We start from the raw sequence: 6,249 nt of genomic DNA on the forward strand, positions 1-6,249 counted from the left end.
AACTACTCAAAGTACACACATTCTATGTTAAAAAAAATGATCTAGTTTCTATTTCTCTCTCTGATCTAATTGACAGTATTTTTGGTGGCTTGTGAAGTTGATGGTCCAAAGCAAAAAGCCCTGTTTTTCTACATGTCTCCATTCCATTTTATTTTATGCTTTCACAAGAAACACATCTATGTGTGTTTTTGCTTTCTCACTTTATGCCCTTCCTCTTTGAACAAATAATATATCCGTGTGCAGTAGTTTTAACCTAGGGTCCAAGTGTTCTAGATACCAAGCAGCTGTTTTTCAGGTCCTGTGGTAACAGAACTGACTTTGAAAGAATGCCTTTCTTCTAATCAACATGCGGTACTATCCTTCAGGTGTACAAATTCTCTAATTCTTATGATTAGCAGAAGAGGGTTTGTGGCCAAAATGGCTTGGGTTTAGAAGGGTTTCCAGAATTTAAGTTTCTAATTCTACAGAATGATTGGGCGTTAGCCTTCTAAACTAGAAAGTGTTTAGTAACCTGCCTGATTATGAAGTGGGTTAAAAAAAAAATGCTTTGGTAAGTATAGTAATTTCCCTTTAGAAATATATAATTGCTGTTGCTGATTTCTCAATTAGTAACAGATTAAAAGATAATTTTTATAATAAACTTTTTAAAAAGCTTTTTTAAAAAAAAATCAAACACTTGTCAACTAAAAATGAGTGCTTTGAGATTTCTATACCCATGACTTGTAGAAGTTTGCTTTGGAACTTTGAAGGGTAAAATGAAATGGTAAAATGCTGTGCTCATTTCTTAGATGGAATATTCTTAGCAAGCATAGGTGACTTTTTTCCTTTTCTTGGTTGCAGTGAATACTTTTTAAATGCAAGTATAGTTAGTATTATTTTTCAGAAAGACTTAGCTTTAGATTAGTAAGGCTGGTTATTTCTGTGGTTCTTAGCCTTGATGCCCACATTCTGATTTAAATTGGAGGCATATCCAGGCATAGGTATTTTTAAATTTCCCAAGTGATTTTAATTTACATTTAGATTTAAGAATCACTGTTAAGTATCCCAGCTATAAATTTAGGAAAATTGGCTTTTGGTGATTGGTGGTGGTTGTATGTTTTGGTAAATAATTGAAATATACCATATGACTCTTTGTTTTCAACAGTGGAGTTTTATCCTGTATAATATGCAGTCCCTTTTCAAAAAGCCATAATATGTTCCTAGAAATGGGCCTTAAAGTTTAGTGATGGGCTTGTTCACTTTGTAGTGGGTTCTATTCCCAGGAGCTGCAACTTTTTTTTTTTTAAGCCTTCATCTGTTCTCATGTTCTTTGACATATTTCTGGGTTTTGTAAACTTTTTAACTTGGGTTTTTTCCCCATTCACACTTGTACATTTATTTTATGAAGGTTGTGGATATATTATTTCAGGCATTCCTGATGATCTCCATACTTGTTTCAATTTTAGTTTAAGTCTATGTCTGAGGACTATACATTTGATTTCTCCTTTTTATTCTGTGTATTTATGTAAGTACTGCCATCTAGACAAAAATGGGATGTTGCTGAAATGGCACTGTTGGAAGTACTGGTGCTATCCTGTAAATATGTTAGTGTTTCTCAGCTGGTGTATAAATTTGAGGGAAAGAAAATATGGGTTATGGATATTTATAATATACAAATTTGTTTAAAAGTTGAACTCGCAAAGATCAGTGATAAATCAGAGTAAGTGGACGAAGCAGAAAACCCTAGATGTGTGATTCTTGTCATACCTGGACCAGAATCCCTCTCCCAGAGGGTGAAAGAAATAGTAAATGCTGAGGAAAAGGCCATGACTACTTTTTCTTTAAGGCAAAACACAAATTCTCATGGCTGAAGGTTTTGTTTTGTTTTAATTCCAGTGTAGTTAACATACAGTGTTGTTTTAGTTTCAGGTGTACGATTCAGTGATTCAACAGTTTTGTACATTACTCGGTGCTCCTCACAGTAAGTGTACTCTCAATCCCCTTCACCTATCCCCCCCCCCCCCAACTTCCCTCTGGTACCCATCAGTTCTCTAGATCTCACGGTTGAAGTTTAATTAAGTAGTTTGTATCCTCAACGGGTTTGGGATAAGTAGATGGGCTGTTGAGTTTTCTTTCCCTAAAAGGCTACTAATAATGGAACGCGTGGCTCGTATTGCTACTTAGACCCCTTGGCAATCTCTCTGGAGATAGCCTTAGCTATCCAGAGTATTGTCATTGGGAAAGTCCATTTAGGCTTCTGTGGACAGGTACCAGTTGTGTTCTTCAGAGATGATTAGTAGACGTTTCCTAATACAACAGTAAGCTGTAGCTGCCAGCAAGTCCAGGGCCCATTGGTGGAAGTCAAAGACCAGAATTGTGATAGGAAAGAGAGTTAAAGAGTGCTTGCTATGGAGTCGCCACGAAAACCGAAGTGAAAGGTTCAATGAAAGCTATTGGAAATGCCAAACAGCATTGAGTGCTTCTGCCTCAAGGCTTAGCATACCTTCTGAGCTGGTCTAATTTGGTTTAAGCTTTTGCAGTAGGTACAGAACTGCTCCCCCATGGCATAGTACTAGGGGGCAGGGGCAAAGGCTAGTAGGTAGGTTTTGTCAGCCTGGTCAAGGGGAGGTGTCCTGACGCCAAGGTCAGGTGTGTCCAAGTATGTCTCAGGAAAAAAGCCATGTTATGAGGTACAGTGAAATATACCAGATGTAAAATGTGCAGAAAAGCCTTTCCTGTGTTGGGTCCAGCTTCCCTTTCAAGTACCTTGCCAACAGTAGTGAGGGTCTCAGAGGTGTTTTGAATGCAGCAGGCCAGAGGAGTTGGGGGAGAAGCTATATAATCTGTTTGGTCTTGAGCATACTGTTTCCCAGAATCATGCAAAAGAAGGGTGATTAATCTCTACTTTGTTACGTGTAAAACTACCATTTTAATTTTAATCCTCTCAGTGACCTGTGACTAAAAGCAGAGCACAAAGACAGACAAACCCCAGCTCATTACTACCTCCCCATAGCCACACTGGAGTTGGTTGTGAAGGGCTGGCACATTCAAACATGAATCAAGATCTTTGGGGTGGCAGTGCAGTACCTCTCATGACTTTGATAAGAGATCTGATTATACCCTCTTTGCCTGGTGCTACAACAGCATATTTTGCCCTTAGCTTTGGATGTCTTTATTTTTCTTTAAGATTTTATTTGTCGGAGGGAAAGAGCACAGGCAGAGGGAGTGGCAGGCAGAAGGAGAAGCAGGCTCCCTGCTGAGCAAGAAGCCCGATGTGGGACTGGATCCAGGACCTGAGCTGAAGGCAGACGCTTAATTGACTGAGCCACCCAGGCATCCCTGGATATCTTTAAAACTATCTTGAGGGGCTCTTGGCTGGCTCAGTTTGTGAGCATGCAATTCCTGATTTCAGGGCAGGAGTTTAAGCCCCATGTTGCATGGGGTGCCTGGCTGGCTTAGTGGATAGGGCATGTGACTTTTGATCTTGGGGTTGTAAGTTTGAGCCCAATGTTGGGTGTAGAGTTTACTAAAAACAATCTTGATTGTGTTAGAGGTGTTTGGGTGTTTTCAACTTCACCTCACATCTTAGGAAAAATAACCCTACTCTAGAAATAAGCCAGGATTTTATTTTTAAGTTTAAGTAATCTTTACACCCCACATAGGACTCAACCTCACAACCCCAAGATCATGAGTCACATGCTCTTCTGAGCTGGCCAGGTGCCCCAGAAGCCAGGATTTTAGAAATAGAGCCAGAAATGTGGATAGATGATTTAACGATCTTCACGGGAGTATTTATTGAAGCCACCTTTTGGAAGCACATTTCTCCTATCAACCTGAATGGCAGATGGCCTACATCATTAGGTATGTTAGAAGAATGCAGGGTAACTGATTTGTGGCTTGTGAAATACATAATCTCAGGGTAAAAATCCTAATAGTGACAGCTGGCATTCTGAACTAGGTTCGCGTTCTAATGCTTTCAGCATCTGTGAATGAGGAGAGTGCTGGAATGACCATTATTTTTAATGTAAAGACTGTAGTTGAATCCAGAATGCCTTGGAAGAACAGTAGGTATTGGACATTCAGACTGAAATGGCAGAAATAGGTATTGGTGAATAATGTCTATCATAGCATTTCCCATGTGCCAGGCATTTTACGTGAATTATTTTATTGTCTCAACTGTTTAAAAAGGCAGAGAAGGTAAAGCTGTTTAGGCGCCTGCCACCAGAGTACTGTATTTAAAGCATTAGAGTTCTCTTTCCTTTGCTAGGATTAATTTTTAGCAGCCTTTGAAGGGTGGGCAAAACCCACCACAGCTTTCAGTTCCAGAGAAAATAACTTGTGTGTCTGACCCCTGCTTCTAGAAGCTGAGTGTGTGCCAGACCCTTTGGGAAGCATGGCAAGGGATGTTTGCACTCTGGCCCTGTTGAGTTTGGCCCAAGTCAAGTATCCTGGTCACTGCATTCCTGGAGCTGATGGAATGACTTGACTTGTGTGTCTCAAGGACGTTTATATGAACCAGATTTTGAAGGAGCTGAGGCTGATTAAGAAAATAATTTTCAACTCAGCACCACACACCATAGCCTATTATTCCTGAGAGTAAAAGAACTTTCACATTGGTCTTGAATTGACAAATGTATTAAAAATGGAAAGGAAAACCCACAGTTTCTTTTAAGGAGGTATATATATAGAATAGGATACCCAATCCCCAACTTCTAAGTTTTTAAAAAGTTTTGGGTTCACAACAAAATTGAGAAGACAGTAGAGATTTCCCATCCTGTCCTCACATAAGCATAGCCTCCCCTATTACCAACATACTCTACCACAATGATGGATTTGTTGAAATTGATGAACCTGGGGCACCTGGCTGGCTGAGTTGGGGGAGCATGTGACTTGATCTCGGGGTCGTGGGTTTGAGCCTCATGTTGGGTGTAAAGGTTACTTAAAAATAAACTTTAAAAAATTGATGGGGGGGGGTGTCTGGGTGGCTCAGTCCATTAAGTGTCTGCCTTCATCCCAGGTCATGATCCTGGGGTCCTGGGATTGAGCCCTGCGTCCTCTCCCTGCCCAGTGGGGGGCCTGCTTCTCAGTGAGGGGCCTGCTCCCTTTCCCTCTCCCTCTCCCTCTGCCTGCTGTTCCCCCTGCTTGTGCGCTCTCGCTCTCTTTCTCTGTCAAATAAATAAAATGTTTTAAAAAATGATTTATGGATACTCTCACAAGCATACATACTAGCACTACAAGCTTACCTGCTTGTAGAGTGGTCATCATACCTCATAATCATCATGTAATTTAAATTGCCTCCTTTGCGAGCAACTTCGGTTAGCCTTGTGTGTGGGTGTGCGCACGTGCTTGTGTTACTCCTTACCTTTTTATTTTTTAAAAAATATTTTATTTATTTTTTTGATGTAAAGTTCGATGATTCATTAGTTGCGTATAACACCCAGTGCACCATGCAATACGTGCCCTCCTTACTATCCATCACCGGCCTATCCCAGTCCCCCACCCCCCTCCCACTCCTTACCTTTTTAAAACATGGTAGCAGATACTCTTGCACATTTCTTTTTTTAAGTGTAACATCTTGAGTATTGTGACGATTATTTTACAAGTAACTTAGTAGTGAGTTGGTGAAAAGTATGCTGGGTCCCTGAAGTATTTTAATGTTAAAACAGGGAGGCAAAACTAAGGGAGCTCACCAGGTTGTACATGTGTGCTCCTAGTTGGGCACAGCACCTATACAGGGTGACAGTCATCCTGGTTTGTCTGGGACTTAAGCGTTTCCCAGGATGCAGAGCTTTCAGTCCTCAAACTGGGACAGGTGGTCACCCCACTGTGTTCTGTGCCTACATCTTATGGACACACAAAGCCTTTCCCACCCTCACCAGCTTTGCAGGATCCAGTCTCTGCTTTGCCTCTAAGACTCTGAGTTCCTGGTAGGAGGGTGGGGGAGGTGGTAGCTGGATGAAGTGACTCAGACCTGAGTCCTAAGTCCATTGGTTGCATGGCCTGCTGTCTTGGGTCAGCAGGAACCAGTCTTTGCATTTAAAAAACTTAGGACTCTGGGACCTGTGGACTCCTGACTTGTGCTCTATCAATGGCTCTTGTTTGTGAGAGCATTTCAAGACTTTCCAAGTCTTGAGGTAAAGGACAGACATATTTGTTAAAGGGGGAGATGAAAGGCAGGAATAAATTGATGAATAAGAAGAAAAGGGGAAGGCGAGAGTGTGGGGGGGCTTATTAGTTCTCTGCGCCAGAGTGTAGTAAGGGGCTGCTTCC

This window comes from Ursus americanus, chromosome 5 (assembly GCF_024610735.1).
Source record: "Ursus americanus isolate L20-20 chromosome 5, mUrsAme1.1.p, whole genome shotgun sequence".
Classification (NCBI taxonomy): domain Eukaryota; kingdom Metazoa; phylum Chordata; class Mammalia; order Carnivora; family Ursidae; genus Ursus; species Ursus americanus.